This window comes from Leptidea sinapis, chromosome 5, assembly GCF_905404315.1.
Source record: "Leptidea sinapis chromosome 5, ilLepSina1.1, whole genome shotgun sequence".
Lineage (NCBI taxonomy): Eukaryota > Metazoa > Arthropoda > Insecta > Lepidoptera > Pieridae > Leptidea > Leptidea sinapis.
In genome coordinates, this window is record NC_066269.1 from 5,750,652 (window position 1) to 5,770,509 (window position 19,858).

General features: G+C 34.1%; 1 protein-coding gene across 2 annotated transcripts in view; it reads left to right on the forward strand.

Moving 5' to 3' along the window:
• Nucleotides 1-19,858, forward strand: part of LOC126964532 (FMRFamide receptor-like) — a 95,665-nt gene that overhangs the window by 37,344 nt on the left and 38,463 nt on the right. The window lies entirely within an intron of this gene.

The following is a 19,858-nucleotide window of genomic DNA, read 5'->3' on the forward strand; positions in this document are numbered from 1 at the left end:
AGACAGACTAAAAAACCGCGTCATCAGAAGTAAAACAAAAGTCATTGATGTCAAATCTAAAATTAGAAGACTCAAATGGAGATAGTTTGGGCACATGGTAAGAGGGCATGACAAATGAAGTAAGAAAGTGACAAGATGGTATCCCAGGGAAGGGAAAAGGAAAAGAGGTAGACCCCAGAAAAGATGGGAGGACGATATCAGGGAAGTGGCAGGAGTAACTTGGAACAGAGTGGCTCAAGAAAGACACGAATGGAAACGGTTGGAGGAGGCCTTTGCCGATTGGCAAACAGATCCACAAAAAATTAAAATAATACAAATACTAGAATAAGTTATTTTGTTTCTAATATTTTATGTTTGCTTTAGAGTATTGTTAGTTATCTATGTTAGTTAAGATTTGAATAAAGACTATATTATTGTTATTATTAGTCTTGCAAGCTTATCGAATAATGATGAAAATGCGGAATTTGACACTATCTTGTCATCAATGCTACGAAAGAAGAAAAATGCCAGAATATGGATATCAAATCATATAAAGTAAAACAGAACGTGGTTATTGGAAACTTTTTGAAAATAATAAACAAATAAATAATAATATTGACACAGTTTTACACAAATTGTCTTGCCGCAAACTAGGCATAGCCTGTACTATGGGCACAAGACAGCGATAGCTACTACTAGCTGACCCAGCAAACGTTGTATTGCCGATATAAAAACCGCGATACAAAAGTAACTGTTGATCGTAGATGGATGAAAATTTGGAGTTGTATGTATTTTTTAATGCTGACTCATAATAAAATAAATTAAAAAAAAAATGTCAAAAAAATAAAAAAAAAATCGTGTGGACCACCCTTAACATTTAGGGGGATGAAAATTAGATGTCCGATTCTCAGACCTACCAATATGCACTCAAAATTTCATGAGAATCGGTCAAGCCGTTTCGGAGGAGTTCAAAGTTTAACACCATGACACGAGAATTCTATATATTAGATAAATTATACATATAAACAGCCAAGACTCGGAAACAACCTATTATATTCTTATATCAGGAATATTCATCGTATAAATGATTGCACCTACCGGGATTCGAACCCGGGACCTCTAGCTTAGTAGTCAGGGTCACTAACCATTCGGCTATATGAGTCGTCGATGGAAGAAGGAAGAAGAGGGTGCCGCACGATATAGTACAGCATGAACTCACGAAGCACACACTCAATTTTATTGCGTAGCGTAGTTAATATTAATATTAATATTAATATTAACATGAATTATTATGACAGTATACTGCCAGTACATATACGAGAACCTCCTATACGCCCATAAATATATTAGCCAATTTAAAAAGAATAGTGATGTGCACAGTGTCAACACTCGAAACAAACATAAACTCGCAATTCCATCTACTAGGCTCCGTAAAATTGCTAAATCTTTTAAAGTGGATTGTATTATATTTTATAATAAACTCCCAAATGAAATTAAAATATTACCTATTAAAAAAATTTATGTATCGTAAAAAAAAAATAACATCTAAGGCCTATTATAATGTGAAAGATTATTTGAATGATAAAGATATTTGGAATTAATGTTCTAAATTTTGTTAATGAATATTGTTATACTCATTTGAATGCTATTGCAACTTTTGTACTTCATCCTGACTTGCACTAAATAACTTATAAAGTTTTACAGTGAATAAAGATTTTTTGACTTTGACTTTGACTTAATGTATTGTGCGCGATATTGTTGTTCTATGAACCACACCACCATCAGTGGGAGGCCCTTTTGGGTAATTTCACTAGCTAGGCCAGCTCCAGACCGAAACATAGTAATGCTTACACATTACTGGTTCGAGGCAGAAATAGGCGCCGTTGTGGTACCCCATAATCTAGGCGACATCCGGTGAAAAAAAAAGAGCGCATAAAAAGAATGCTGAGAGAGTTTCTTGCGCCACTTCTTCTCTCTCAGAGCGCCATTTGTTTCCGAAGCGGTAGTAGTATCTAGTAGTTATTAGAAATGACAGCAAAAATAATTGTTAAGGAATCAATTTTGAGAAAATAAACGCCTTTTATGCCTTTTAAAGGAGCCACTGGTAAAATTGCAAATTGAAACATTTAATTTTGTTTATATGAGATTCACGAAATGTTTATTGTATAATATAATGTCTCTGTATAACCAAGACGTTCACTACACTTGGCATATGATCGGCCGCCGCCCGACACTCAACTCGAAACTAATTTAAATGACATTCAACTGAGGTCATACCTGCGCGTGGTGGTTGAATGACAAGAGCTGAATGACCTCCTATTACCCATCAGAGCTAATGACCATTAGCAGTTGAAATTCAATTTTAAATATTTTATTCAAAATGGGATTTATAATCATTAATTGAACGTCAAGAACTATCCAATAGCGTGCAAAAGCGTGCTTCAAACCTGAGGAAAATGGTGCAAGAAATTATTAAAACATTACTGTGTTTCGGTCTGAAGGTCGCCGTAGCTAGTAAAATTACTGGGCAAATGAGACTTAACATCTTATGTCTCAAGGTGACGAGCGCAATTATAATACCGCTCAGAATTTTTGGGTTTTTCAAGAATCCTGAGTGGTACTGCATTGTATCAATTCAATCAGGGCGTATCAATTACCATCAGTTGAACGTCCTGCTTGTCTCGTCCCTTATTTTGATAAAAAAAATGCGGGCTTCTTTTTTTATGGTTACGATCTTAGATTAAGGATTGGTCCACGCTGCGCTCCAACTAGATACCGCAGGCATAGTCGCAAAGTATGCCCTACTTTTACTACGCCCAAGTGGGCGTACTTAAGCCAGCCAACAATGTGTGACGTTGACGTGCCACATGTTCAGTTAAACTTAGCTAATAATTGAAACTAAAATGCCGTGCGTAGTAAAACTTTGTAAAAATAATACTACAAGAAAGATGAAAGACACTGGGATCACGTATCATCAGTAAGTATTTTGTATTTTATTAATTTCAATGTGTTAACACGAAGCGTATGTTACAAAATTAAAATCCTATATATAGATAACTAATTAATTACGGCAAATGATTGTAATCTTCGTTTTCATTATTCTTTGTATTATGCTGCCGCATTGTAAATTTTATATAAAAATATGATCTATTGCTAACTTTTTGTACATAAAACAATTTATATCCTTTCGTGTAATAATACCCTTCACAAGTAAATCGATTGTATCGGCAAATTATGTAAACTTGATATGCTCATTTTTCGGTTTATGTAAATCGGTCTAATATAAGTATTTTAGTTGATAGCTATTTCGAGCACTACACAATTTATAATTTCTGTTACAAAATTTGGAACTCTAGGTCTATTTGTTTTCATATATTTATTGTCATATTTGTTTAAGACTGTATGTTTCCCAATAAATGAAAAAGAAAAAAAATATTGAAAGATGCCATTGAGTGTCAAAATGCCACGCACACAAGCATCTAATAGTTGCCGTATTTTAGAAGCTATTGTCCAGCAGTGGACGTCTTCCGGCTGATGATGATGATGAGAAGCTATTGTTTTAGGTACTACCTAAAACAATAGTACTGGTATCTAGTTGTAGCGGAGCGGAGACCAATCCTTAATCTAAGGTTGCAATGTAATACCGTACCTTAATAGTATATTGTGATCTCATTACACTCGAGGCTGTGGTTTGCAGTAATCGTAAATCAGCCGAGTGTCTAGTGAGTAAGTTGCTCGCGAGTTTCATACGCACTTTTTCAACACACTTGCAAGGAAACAACAAACACGTATTGCATACATTTTTAAATTATCGTAGGAATTATCGTAAGAAGCTAAGTACTTTTCATTTTTCTCGCGGGGTTAAATCTATCAATTGTTCATCTTCTCTACTAAAATTGTCGTACAAAGAGGATGTAAATCTATAAATATAAAAATGAATTTCTGTTCGTTAGTCTCGCTAAAACTCGAGAACGGCTGGACCGATTTGGCTTACTTTGGTGTTGAATTATTTGTGGAAGTCCAGGGAAGGTTTAAAAGGTGAATAAATATGAAAATTCTCGAAAAAAATTTTTGTTTTTCCTTTGATGTGTCCCCCGTCGTTCAGAAATCAAATTGAAAGCGTAATCTATATATTATATAAAAATGAATTTCTGTTCGTTAGTCTCGCTAAAACTCGAGAATGGCTGGTCCAATTTGGCTAATTTTGGTCTTGAATTATTTGTGGAAGCCCAGGGAAGGTTTAAAAGGTAAATAAATGTGAAAACATGTTCGGAATTAAATAAAAACAACAATTTTGTTTTTCCTTTGATGTGTCCATACATAATTTCTATGAGATAATTTATTGACGCACGGTTTGACAGTTCTGCTGTGAATCAATTTCATTACAACAACAGAGAGCATATTTTACGAAATAATTCTTGATGTTATGATATATTATTGGCAAATTAATAAAAAACATTATTTTTTTTATTATATACAGAACAACGTCTGTCGGGTTAACTAGTCTAAAATAAATAACTAATTCCATTTTATATATCTTTCTTTCTAAATAATACAAAGCACTTCTTGGCCAACATTCAGAAATATAAAAGCTGTTTCCAGATGACATCTATTTTGCACACCCGTAAATGATTAGCCTAGATAATTATAAAATAACTATATAACCTAAATTATATAGTTTGAGATTCGGTCGTCATCTATTTTTTATACCTCAAAAATTTTAATTATTAATTTTCTTATTACTTTATATAGCAATACAACGTTTGCCGGGTCAGCTAGTTATGTTATATAATTACTGTATGGCGATTGCCGACGAACGTATAATCCGGCTAAGTTTGAAAGCGAACAGTAGTTTACAACGTAGTGGAATTCGACTATCTCTGCTTTTTACAAGACCATGCCGCAAATTCCTGGGTAGTTTGGCTCGGATCGGCTTCCACTATCTCTTTCAATTAAATGTTGTTAACCTGTATGGGTGGTCCTCCACGTGGTTCTTTAAAATAAAATATAAAAAATTAAACTCAACTTACAACTGAAAGTCGGTAATCGAATGTTGCACATTTCTTAATAGAAGAACTAAATAATCTCAAACCATAAAGGTTCTATGTCCATTCGAAGTACCAATTACAATAAACATGGCAATTTCATATTTTAACCCCTATTATTTATACTAGCTGACCCGACTGACTGTACAATATAATAAATAAAATACTGTTTTTTTTTTTGTGAATTTGTCAATCATATTTGATAACATCAAGAATTATTTCGTAACATATGCAAGGAGCATTGAAGTTGTTATAATGAAATTGTTTCATAGCAGAACTGTCAAACCGTGCGTCAATAAATTCTCTCATAGAAAATATGTCCATACAAAACAAATACTGGAAATAAAAATAATTATGGGTCCCAAATCGAAATAAAAACTATCCTATCTCTCAAGTTGGACCAAACTGCTCTGCATGAAGTAATCCCCATTAAAATTCGTTTATTAGTTTAGGGGTCCATCGCGGACAAACAACGTGTCACGTAATTTATATATATTAAGATAATAATATAATGTTATACATGAACATGTTGGTATATTAGAAATAAATACACAGGGAAACGAAAATAAATAATTTGATCCCATATTTAATTTGTCCTACTTACAAGTATAACAAACACACATAAACAAAGACACACACACACACACACACACACACACACACTGAAACACACATTACTAACACATGTTTTTACTTTCTTTTAAATTAAGTATTAATAAATTTGTAGTTATTTTATGATAAAAGAAATTTTTGAGGAGTTGTTATCATTCAAATTCAAATTCAAATATTTTTATTCAAAATAGGATTTAAAATCACTTATTGAACGTCAAAATCTACCACCCATTCAAAAGAGACTGCCTCAGACCTGAGAGGAATGGGCGCAAGAAACTCAGCGGGCTTTTTTTTTATATAAAATATGGATTATAATGTAATATCGTACAATAAACATTTATAATTAAAGAGCCTGAGGGTGTTCGCTTTATTCCCAGTCCGTGGTGTCATTAAGAAAATCGTTTATGCTAAAATAACCCTTACAACACTAACGTTTTTTAACAATTCTTTTAAATTTCGTAACACATTAATTGTTTTGTACATTTTCTGGGATCATATTGTAGAAGCATATACATCGCCCAACAAAAGACTTACTAACTCGACCCAACTGAGTAGTAGGCATAACAAGTTTATGTTTGTTCCTCGTGTTAACATTATGAATGTCACAGTTTAAAGAAAATTCTTCGATGTGCTTATGAACATACAGAACATTAATTTTAAACCATAGATATTCAAAATAGCAATACAACATTCCTTTTCTCACTCAAAAAAAACAAAATGAAGAGATTGGTTTTCAGCTAACTTCCTGACAATGGTCAAGAATTCAACGAAAAAAAAAACAAAATGCGTGTTCATTGTTCAACGTCAATCAAGCACTGGATTGACCGTTCGCACTATTCCAGTGGCACTGGAATGGGCGAGCTGGAATGCAAAATAGATCGTCAATCCAGTCAACCTGACAGGATTGATCATTGAAATAGTACGTTCCAGTGCAGGTTCACATTATTCCAGTAGCATTCCAGCGATGGACATGAATAATGTGAATCGAACATTATTTCGTGAAATATTTTTTTCTCTTAATGATGCTCTAGGTTAGGTTATAATTAACGTGAATAACCCTCTTCTGCAGCTCAAAGATGGTATTGATATCGGCAGCATTGCCTCCAACTAAATAGTCGCCCCGTATCTATGTTATTAATAATTCTCTCATCTTTTTAACTGCATGCTGTAGAAGCCTATTAGCCAATCCTTCAATAACATCAAAAATTGAAATTCAAAATTCAAATATTTTTAATCAAAATGTGTTCGCTTCATTTCCAGTCTGTGGTCTCATTAAGAAAATCGTTTGTGCTATAGTAACCTTTACCACACAAACGTTTTTTTTTTACAATTCTTTTAAATTTCGTAACACATTTGTTTTGTAAATTTTCTGGGATCATAGTGTAGAAGCATATACATCGTCCATTAAAAGACTTACTAACTCGATTTAACCGAGTAGTAGGCATAACAAGTTAATGTTTGTTCCTGGTTCATGGGGATAGATTCAGTGAAACCCAACTAGGCTCAGCGTGGTGGACGCTGGAGTTGTAAACAGAACGGTCCCCTCTACCATGTCGCTACGTCAGCGAATCTTCCAATTGTATTTAACAGCCCTCTCCCCCTACACTCTACCTTCCCCCCGTAGCATTTTCCTCCCACCATCAATCACAAATATAATCTGTCGCCTCACAATCGACGTTCGTGGAGCAATATATCTGATATGAAGAAGCCATTACATTACAATACGTTACTCCGCGCGTATCTGAAGACCCGCCATCACTAATGGCTATACTTAATATCGGTATCTTCCTCAGCTCCGTCTGATTTACTGGATCTGTTTATTCCATCCTTGACTTTTCTATTAACAAGTTCAAGAGTATCATTACTCACGTTGTTGTACAAATATCTGGGTGTAACAATATTAATTTATCTCTTATGTGTTACTATATTATATTTTACCTTGGTCGACTTATGTAGGACAGATATCAAAGTATTGTAAGTAGTATGTAGTTTGAAGCTGAGGATTTTCTTATACAAGTCTATTGCTCCCGCTGAGACCTTCGTCAGAATCCACAAAGTGTCACACAGACCCGACATTGTAATCAAGAATATCAAATTTACATGATTACGATATATACCAATTTCCATAATTTTGTAACATTTATGTACCTGTAGTATGTTTCATTTAAAAGAAATATGAAGCACGCGAGTAATTGACACAAACATAATTTTCACCATACAAAAAATAATTCAATGTTTTTTCTCTTAAACTAATGCATATCTCAGAAAAACTACATCAGTAAAAGTAATAGTTTCAGCAGTCTACCAAAAAAAAAATCTGTTCGATTCCTTGACCTTCAAAGTGACCTCACCCCAAGCCCACGATTTCGTGATATGAAACCAGTGTGCGGCGCCTATTTCTGCCGTGAAGCAGTTATGTGTAAACATTACTGTGTTTCAGTCTGAAAGGCTGCGTAGCTAGTGAAATAACTGGGCAAATGGTACTTAACATCGTATGTCTCAAGGTGACGAGCGCAATTGTACTGCCGGTCAAAATTTTTGGGTTTTTCAAGAATCCTGAGCAGCACTGCATTGTAATGGGCAAGGCATATCAATTACCCTTATTTTCATAAAAAACAGCACTAACTGATGTTCTAGAGACAAGACTCACTAATATGGAGCGCGGTGCACAGAATTAACTTTATACCGCGCTTGTACAAAGTGAATGAGCTGCAACACTGACAGTAATTACAGTGTATGAATAGGGGGTGATTGTGATGTCGGTGAGGGATTGTGCACTATACGAGTATTAACATAAGACTAAAAGTTGAATGGTGTAACTAAATACAACCTGGGGTCTACTTGTTAGATACGTTGTGCAAAACCGCCTCATACCCGGCTTGTGAAGTACCACGTATAGCGGGCTTATTACGCATATTACCAAAGATTAAATAATAGTACAAGTACGGAAGTCTCAATCTGCGAAATCAATTAAAGAAAAGGGATTCTTGCCGTCAATAAATAAGGTGTAATTCAGATCGCACAACGCTATTAAACTACATTTTTATTCACATAGAGGTTGCCTCTCTTTCTATCGCATGATTCTTACCTCTTCTGACGACATTAGGGTTGACTTCTTTACCTAAACTGTACCTACCTAGTATATGGTCATCTTATAAAAATAGCTAAGTTTTTCTATATTATAAATGGGTATGTAATCGTAATTTTAAATCAGTATTCTTTCGTTGTCAAACTACATTATTTGCAGATACAGATAGTTATGTATATGTTGGAAGAGATAGAAATAAATTTAAATTTTTATCGCAATAACCTTAAAATATGCTTTGCTATTTTATGTTTCTCCATTTTAAATGATCGGTCGGTGAAGTATGTGACAACAAAGCCCGCCCGTGCTTCAGTCCCTACTAGCTGGCTTACTGTGTAGAGGTGTACTTACGATTTCGATACCTACGCGGGGAGTGAGACAGGATTGATATTACTTGCGTTCCTGAAACTTTAACGTGGCTAATGTGTGGTGTGATCCGTCCCATACTCTCTGGTGTCGTTTTACGTTATGTACGCGTGATTTTCCGTATTACATTTAAAGTAAAGCTGCAGTAAAAAATAAATCCCTTTTACGTCTAATCCACTGAAACAATTTTGATAAAATTTAGACTAGAGCATGAAAAAGGACGTAAAGGCTAGGCTACCTTTTATTGCAAAAAAATTAATGGAGGGATTCAAATAGGTAATGTGCAGTTTGTATAGTAATTCGTCATTATTGAAAATAAAAGCATAAATCTTTGTATTTAGGCACTTGAAAATAATAATTTATAAACATTTGTTCGAGGATTTTGAAAACTTTGACCTACATGGGGATGAAATGAGAGATAAAAGTTCACAAGGTAATACAATTAAAGTGACTGTCCACGATGACAAGGGATATTCGCTGTATCATGGAAGAGCGCTGCCAGCAGCGGAAAGAGCAGTTTGTATTTGTATTATTTGAAAAGCTTCTTAAAAAATAAAAAAAATTGCCCAATGTAACTATTCAGCACGGACGTTGTGAGTTAAAGCTAGTATTAAAATAATTAAATGGAGATTGCAGATACAGTACAATGAAATGAATACGAACAAAAGCTCGGATCAGGCTGACATTACTTCAGTCAGTGTACGTGACATATCAGTCGCAACAATGTGACAAGTCTGAAAAAAAAACTAACCGCACATTTCTGTTCGTAAATAATAATAATATGTTAGTTGATATTCAAACAAACTATTTCTTCGTTATATTGTATCTATTGTTGTTAGTAATTTGCTTAAAATCCTTGTTAAATTTGTAGGTCGAACTGTATTTTGTATTTAAATTAATGTCTTGCAATGAGAGTGGTGTATGCACCAGTAACTGGCATTCATACCAGATTATAAACCTATTAGACCATAATTATTTTTAATGTTTTGTATGTAATGCTGTTGGTGTGTCAATAAATAAATAAATAAACAAAGCCCAACATGTCAGAGACTTGGTTCAAATCTGTAGAACAATCAGTGTTACGCCAAATGTGTTTAACTTAATGTTTACATACAGTGTGGATATTTGGCGTTCTTGTTAGAGATACCGCTGCAATTAATTGAATTTAAGATAAGTAAACCTTGTTTGTAACGATTGTAAATAACAGAATTAATTGTATACTCGACTCTTCGTTCAGCTGATGATAATTGATACGCCCTGCCCATTACAATGCAGTGTCGCTACAACTGCGCTCGTCACCTTGAGACATAAGATGTTTAGTCTCATTTGCCCAGTAATTTCACTAGCTAAGGCTCGACCGAACACAGTAATGCTTACACATTACTGCTTGACGGTAGAAATAGGCGTCGTTGTGGTACCCATAATCCAGCCGGCATCCTGTGCAAGGGAGCCCTTAAACATATCCCGGGTGTGCCAGGGTTTAGCTGGGTGTTACCTGGTTCAGACTCAGTCAGTACGTTCCTCAACTAGAATCCAAATCTGTCGAGCGGCAACATGGCGTCGATAATTGTCTACAGAGTTATTGAATGGTTCGCTAGTAAGGATATTTATTATAATAATATTGACAATAATATAATAATAATATTGACACACTTTTTACACAAATTATCTTGCCCCAAGTTAAGCATATATAGCCTGTGTTATGGGTTACAAGACAATGATATATTTAATGCAATATACTTACTTAAACATACATAAATTCATATAAACATACATAAATACATTTAAACATCCATGACTTGGAAACAAACATTCATATTCATCATATAAATGCCTGCACCTACCGGGATTCGAACCCGGGACCTTTAGCTTAGTAGGTAGGATCGCTAACCACTCGGCTATACAGTCGTATTATATATTATATGAACTAACTAGCTGACCCGACCAACATTCGGGAATATGTACTTTGTGCCATCGGAAATATGTAATAAAATTTATTGAGTTAAAAATGAAACAAAAACGTATTTCTGAACGATTTCATACTATGTAGTAAATGGTTATAAAATGGATACAGTATGTTATCCTAAAGAGATGGACATATATCATCGGGGACATTTTTGTAGACCTATATAAGATACACAAGGGCTTACACAGCATTTTTGTTGAAAGCTCCCAGACGGCTTATTTTTACGACACCTACAAATATCGTGAATGTATACGAAACTTAACATATTATATACTAAAACCTTCCTCGACAACCAATATCCATTGAAATAGTGAAAACAGCATAAAAATCTGTGCAGAGGTTTTTGAGCTTATCGCGAACAGACAGACAGACAGACGCGGCAGAGGACTGTTTTATAATATGTAGTGATACATAGAGCCTACCAGATTTTTGTAATGCACTTTTATTTTAAAAAAAGTCCCGCTATTTTTCTTGCGCACGTTCTTCTCAGATCTGAGGTATAAGCCTTTTGAATATGTTTACGTTTAATAAGAGATTTAAAAATCTTTTTTTTTTATTTTTTCAAAATACTATAGTTCAATTTAATTGCTCTAAAGTACAGACAGCATAATAATGCATCGATAAGAAACAATAATTTAAAAAGTCAACCGCGTAATGATGTACGTAACTCACTAATACTAAGCCCCTCGAAGCCAACGTCCATTTTTTGAACTAGTGGAAGTTAATACAAACCTGGGTACAAATTCTCCAATCGAGCGAATGTCAAGAGCATAATATAATGAGTATCTAAATAAAATACCAGACTTGGACATTGGTGCAGATGGGCTTACAACATTTATAAATAAATGTACCAAAATTCATTATTGTTGTTTTGTATTGGACTTAAATTTAAGTTTAGCATAATATTTGCCGTTCCGCCCGATTCGCTGGGCGAATTTGAAAGGAAATAAATTTAATTTTATTCATTTTATTTCAATTACAATAAAAAATTAAGTAGCCGTAAACCATCTAGGATAAATTTCGCATCGAATGGTGATAGTTTCATGTCGATACGATCAGTGGTTTAGGCGAGAAAGAGCCTCAAACAAAGACCATTTTCACTATATATATAGATTTAAAAATCTTTATATATACGTATATTGTATGTAATTTATGTATTAGTGTACGATTCTTGGCTTTCCGAATAAATAAATAAATTTCGTAGTAGTTCCACGTACTAACAAAATGCGACTTGTAAAAGAATACGGCAGCACTGACATGACAATATAATAAAACTTTACTTCAGCAAGTTGCCAAGTTGTTACTTCCCCACTCTCCCCCCACGTGATACATGTCCACCTCGGAAAACTTCAACTGAGTGTTACTTCCAGCGAAACTTAATATTGAATTGAGATTGAGACATGTCGCCATCCGAGTGTTTGTCCGAGTATGTATCGGAACTGGCGCGTGACGCTTCATGTACTCCGTGACAAATACAGGTGGTGCCTTCTCTAATATATTATATATTTAGACTGGCGATAAATACTGTTACAATTAAAAATAAACAAAATCTTACGTTTGAATTTGGAATCTGTCATTTTTATATGATTGTTCATTGAGTTTTACCAGTGGGAGGCTCCTTTGCACAGGAAGCCGGCTAGATTATGGGTACCACAACGGCGCCTATTTCTGCCGTGAAGCAGTAATGTGTAAGAATTACTGTGTTTCGGTCTGAAGGGCGCCGTAGCTAGTGAAATTACTGGGCAAATGAGGCTTAACATCATATGTCTCTAGGTGGCGAGCGCAATTGTAGTGCTGCTCAGATTTTTTGGGTTTTTTGAGAATCCTGAGCGGCACTGCGTTGTAATGTGCATGTCGTATCAATTACCATCGACTGAACGTCCTGCTCGTCTCGTCCCTTACTACCATAAAAAAAAAGTTTTCTCATTTTGGCGCCAATATATTGTACAATATTCTGCGATATTAAAATGACGTTGGGTTATAAAGAGAACCAAATCGCTGTGATTGCATTAGACGAGGTATGGAGCCAAATGAAATTTTTAAAACTCTCCATACGCTTGGAATTAGTGAAATGTTTATGTACCGGGCTATTAATAGGTACAATGAGACCTCCTCTGTTTGTGACAGAAAAAGATCTGGCCGTCCACGTAGTGTTCGTACGAAAACGGTGGTCAATGTAGTAAGGGAAAGAATTGGAACAAATCCTGTCCGAAAGCAAAAGATTTTATCTCGGGAGATGAAGATCCCTTAAAATACGCGACATGGCACCTTTCTAGGTGCCTTAGTACTTGCAGCCTACTAGAATTTACTAGCATTTCTTAACTTATACTTAAAAAAGAATAGGGTGGTAAAATCGAAACAACTGCTGCAGTGGTACGCAAAGGGAGGTCAAGGAAAAATTTTGTTTATGGGTGAGAATTATTTTACAATTGAGCAACATTTTAACAAACAAAATGACCGTATTTATGCTCAAAGCTCCAAGGAAGCTTCCCAATTAGTCAACAGAGTGCAACGTGGGCACTATCCGACTTCAGTGATGGTTTGGTGGGGTATTAGCTATGAATGAGTGACTGCTACATACTTTTGTGAAAAAGGTATCAAAACATCGGCACAAGTGTCTCAAAATACCATTCTTGGGACGGTAGTGAAGCCCTTTTAACAACACCATGTCCAATAACCAAGAATGGTCCTTCCAGCAAGACTCGGTGTCGGGTCATAAAGGGTCTATGTAGACTTGGTTGAAAACGAACGTTTCGGACTTCACCAGAGCTGAAGACTGGCCGTCGTCTAATCCCGATCTTAATCCGCTGGATTATGATTTATGGTAAGTTTTAGAGAGAACGGCTTGCTCTAAGTGCCATGATAATTTGGAGTCACTAAAACAATCTGTACGATAAGCAGTAAAGGATATTTCCATGGAAAGAGTGCGTGCTTCTATTGATATCTGGCCTCAACGTTTAAAGGACTGTATTGCAGCCAATGGAGACCACATCAAAAAAGCTTTTTATATTTTAAAGTGTCTTATAGGTTTTTATGTATTAAACTAACATACTGTAAAAGTAATTAATGGAAAGTTTAGGTAATCGTACAATCAAACACTCATTCAATTTTATAATAATAACTAGCTGACCCAGCAAACGTTATATTGCCGATATTAAAATCGCGATACAAAATTAAGTGTTGATCGTAGATGGGTGAAAATTTGAAGTTGTATGTATTTTTTAATGCTGACTCATAATCAAACAAATTAAAAAAAAATGTCAATAAAATTTAAAAAAAAATTGGCGTGGACCACCTTTAACATTTAGGGGGATAAAAATAGATGTTGTCCGATTCTCAGACCACAACCTTGAGTGCATTTTGATGCACTCAAAGTTTCATGAGAATCGATCAAGCCGTTTCAAAGGAGTTTAACTACAAACACCGCGACATGAGAATTTTATATATTAGATGTGAATGTCGATGAGAGTCATTGAAGAATCGTGTTTTTCTTAATTAAACTATATTAAAAAATAATTATAAGCTGTTAATTTATTAATACTATGTTAATTGAACATTCGGGAGCCTCGTCCGGTCATCATCACAATCTTACGACTTGATGTCGGCCATGACGTCACGCTCCAACAAGAAACACAACATTTATAATTGACCGCGAACACAATAACCATTAATTATATTTTTATTTCGGAGCCGTCATTATAAATTAACAAAAAAGTATAAAATATATTAATATTATAGTCAGAACAACAACTTACCTGCGTTACCGGTAGCAACGAGCGGGCCGCGGGGTCCTGTCGGTGGTGGGTCCGGCTGGTCACGTAAGACGTCACACAAACCGCAAATGCTGCAAAAGAGGGCTATACGAGCTGTTTATAGGTTAAAAATATAGGTCCTAAAGAATCATTGAGGGCAACATTTCAAAAAATTAACATCTTGACTGTTGCTTCTCAATATATTCTTGATAAAAACGTTGTTTCGCAAAAATGTAAAAAAATGTATTGTAAATAAATAATTTATAAGTATTCTTGATTTGTTTAATACGTTTATCTTGACTTGTTTAGTAGATTTTGTTAATTTCTTAATTTCATTACATTATAGAATGGTTGTTTTATAACTTATATTTATTTTATGTAACTATTTCACATATAATTTAGCACGCAGTATTCACCTTAAAATGTAATGCATTTAGTAAGACCCTTTTAAATGAGCATAATAATTATAAATGTATTATTGTAATTACCACTAGTGAATCTAAATAAATAAATAATGGTATGTATTGAAATTGTCATAACCATAATGTAGAAGTACTTCGATCGTGTGCATATTCAAAGTCAAAGTCAAATAAACTTTATTCAAATAGGGTTAAACTAACCGCTTCTGAAACCTCACTATAAATATTTCTTTTAATTTACTGAATTTACCATATTATGTTCGTAAAAAGTTGAGCTCGTGACAAGAACATATGAGAAACTTTTACCAGTAGGAGGCTCCTTTGCACAGGATGCCGGCTAGATTATGGGTACCACAACGGCGCCTATTTCTTTCATGAAGCAGTAATGTGTAAGAATTACTGTGTTTCGGTCTGAAGGGCGCCGTAGCTAGTGAAATTACTGGGCAAATGAGACTTAACATCTTGTCTCAAGGTGACAAGCGCAGTTATAGTGACGCTCAGAATTTTTGGGGTTTCAAGAATCCTGAGCGGCACTGCATTGTAATGGGCAGGGCGTATCAATTACCATCAGCTGAACGTTCTGCTCGTCTTGTCCCTTATTATCATAAAAAAAAAACTCAACGGCCACTCTTTTCAATCAAATAGAGTATTTTACAATGGCTGTAATATACATAACAAATTAGTTTATAATTAGATTAGATTAGATTTAGAGTCTTGTTTAAATAATATAAATTATTTCACAAAAAGTAATAGGATAAACTAAATTACTATTTACTTAATTACTAATTATAAATTATCGTATATTCGATGCTCAACCTTTAGATCTTGAATTCAATGTTCGTGTAATGATGCTTCCTGAACATGGTGGTCGTGATTACTGTCATAAATAGTAATTGAATCCAACAACGACGCTGTTAGCAATGCCATTTCAGTGTGAATGACGAACCATGTTAAAGCACCTACGCATGATAATGAATGTCTCATTCATTCATTCATTATAAGTTTTTTTTTAATTAAGAAGATGTTAGACATTTAATGTTATTTGAAATTTTAATAAAAGCCTTGCACACTGAGCCAAACAAACGAATTTTGTATTTTACTGAGTCTCGTTTTTGGAAAAGCGATTTTTTTTATTTCTTGTATTGATGTTATGTATCTCTTTATTTTGAATGTATTCATTCCTTCTATAATAAACTAATATCCGGACGACCGAGCCTTGCTCGGATTTTTAAGAATGTACAAACTTGAACAGAAAAATACTAAAAGGACATCTGGATTCGAACCGGAGTCTTCTGCTTTCCTATAGCTTTCCATCTGAGCTGAGTCTTGTATGTAGTGGCGGAATTTACCTTTGTATTGTAATGTTATTGCAGCTGTTTCTCATTAAAACACGGATAAAACTACATTTAAAATTGAAACCTAGCTAGATCGATTTATCGCCCCCGAAATATACTAGTAATCCCTAATTATATGAAAATCGTTGGAGCCGTTTCCGAGGTTCAGATTATATATATAGATTATATTTAAAGATATAAGATATATATTATTATAAATGAATTGGGATGCTATTGTTAGAATACCTCTATACATAAAGTGATTTGTAAGGGATTCTCTAGAATTCAGATTATAGATGGCCCTAATCGCCTTTTTTGGCAAAACAAATATCAGCTGCTTTCCCATATAGCCAAATTTCATATTATATACACGGACTAGTATAAAAATAAGGACTCCGTGTCACCTTACATTAGTATAAATACATAGACCCACGCACACACTTACACTACTACAGGCCGATAGGCGTTCACTGTGAGAATTGTCATCATCAGTGACAGATAACTTTGCGCCTCAATAAAATATTTTATAAATGCCGTCGTGTGTTGTGAAAAAGTGTTAAAACAATAACATTAAAGTATTTGTGGATATATGATTATTTAAGGGAGAAAAAATTGTGTTACTGGTATACCCCGTAACCGCACACATACTAGCATAACGGTGCTTCACTTGCTAATATCACGGCGCGGAGTCCTTCTTTTTTTACTCGTCCGTGATTACATAATGCATTGGCAATAACTTAAATAGATCAATCTCGCTGTATATTTTAATGTTGTGCTGAATAAACATTTTGTTGTGTCAGTCAGTCAATACAATTATATTTTGAATACAGACGAAACATTCTTAATTTAATCGACAATTAATACAGTTATTAATTATTATAGTGCCAACACAGAGTTGTTAGTGGTGCGGGGTATTTCTACAAAATGTGTGCTAATAACATTTTCATGAATATGTTATAAGTTGCACCTTCTTAATTATAATTAAGACACATTAAATATTATCAAATTATTTAATATTTTACAATAATATACGTAATAAATACTAAATTTAACTCTATTATATTTTTATATGAGCTGTGTGTTTACTTTGCAATTAGTAAGTTATGTCAAGTTGGCCGCCAGATTACTCAGCCAGAGGAAATACTAAAAAAAAATTGTGTGCGTACAAAGTACACACATGTCAGAAGTGAAACCTGAATTGTGCATGAACCTCTAAGCTGCATATGAAGTCCTGGTACATGCTGCTAGTATGACACATTCATCATTTCAACCGCTATGAAAGACATTACTATCACCGCTTCTATATTTATGTTCTCCTGTTGTCTATGTAGTAATACGTCGTGCGCATGACGCCAGAATATATTAAGGTATACTCGCGTCATCTCCTATCTCATTTTCCCACACGCTAAATCTAATGAATGTATGTGTCTGTCTCTTTTTGTCATCCTTTTTTGTTACATTGACTTTCAAATCACCACAATGCTAGAGAAGTAACTAAGGAAAATACTTTGATAGTTACTTCATTGAGGCAGTAGTTTAAAAGCTAGACGAGAATTAGCCGTGAATAATAGATTCGATATTTTTTTTTAACAAAAATCAATTGACTTCAACAACACTATTCCAAAACAATAAATATAATATGCACAAAAAAGTATAAAAATAATTGCGTATTTTTATACAATCTAATTAATAAACGTAACTAGAATTAGAACTAGAATTAGTTTTGAGGTAACAAATATAAAAAAAAAACATTCCGACGAATTGAGAACCTCCTTCTTTTTTGAAGTCGGTTAAAACTAGTATTTAATCAAATATTTGATGTAACGCTTTTAACTTTGAACACATTTCATGTACTGACATGTTTCATGTGTAATGACATCTGGATTTGAACCGGGGTCTTCTGCTTTCCGGATCACCCGATGTCCCATCTGAGATATAATCTTGTAGATAGTGGGGTAAATTATCTTTGTATTTTAATGTTATGGTAGCTGTTTCTCAAAACATAACTAAATTTTTTAAAATTGAAAGCTCTCTAGATCGATTTATCGCCCCCGTAATCCAGGGGGTATACTAAATTTTATAAAAAACGTTAGAGCATATATATCTATATATATTTATATACAAGAATTGCTCGTTTAAAGATATAAGATAAGGGGTTATCATACTAATATAATAATATCATAATCAAGACGAGAGAATGTCTCTGAATCCAGAGTGAGGCGAATGATTCTAGAGTGCATCCCTCGGGATTCTAAAAAGCGTCACATGGACTTATAATGAAAGTGTTGCCCCCCACGTGAACACTCTACTCTGTGGGAGAATAAGAAAATGTAATTTATGAATGAGAACATAAATTTTTCTACTTTTAAAACTTTATTTGGGCTATAAAAAAAGGATCACGACCGATTCTCAGATCTACCAAATACTTATATCGTACATAAAATTTATCGTACTACAATAATTATTATATTCGATTGCCATCTAACGGATCTGTGGATGAAACAGAATAATATTAAAGTCGCTACAAAAATAGGTGTTGATCGAAGACGGGTGAAAATTTGAAGTTGTATGTATTAAATGCTGAATCATAATAAAAATATTCATTCAGGGGTATTAAAAAATTTTTTAACAAAAAAACAACCAAATTCAAAACAATAGATATCGTATGCACTAAAAAGTATCAAAATAATTGCGTATTTTTATACATTCTAATTAATTCATCTAATTCTAGTTAAGATTATTGTAATTTTTGGAGTCGGTGTCATCCAAGATAGGTGAGAGTATTACGAGAGGCGAGATCGGCGGAAGGATTTTTTTTTGAGAATATTTATTTATTTTTTAATTTTTTGTGAATTTGAAGTACACTTACTAACAATTTGTCTAAATATGTGAAGATATACTAAATTTTTCAATGCAGCAATGAACGAAGGCGCTTTGCAATTTGATTACAGACAGTTAAAAAATCTGCCACAGATCGCACTTTTACTGTAAGTCGTTAAGTTTGATTCATCATCATATTCGTCTACGACAATAACTTGACCATAGCTATGTTATGGTAGACTTAAATATCCGGATAGGATAAAAAAGATACAGCCGAGTATCGTTAATTTGCTCCTAAGAATTGAAGAGTTCCGTTACTTTATCATGGATTCCGTAATCAGAACCTAACCAAACTCTCACCAAACTATTTTTGAAGTATATCCTTTCCATTAAAAAAAGAATCATCGAAATCGGTTAGCACGATATTGAGTTATTCGTAAATTTATCATCCACTTTGCTATACGTATGTATAGCAAATTT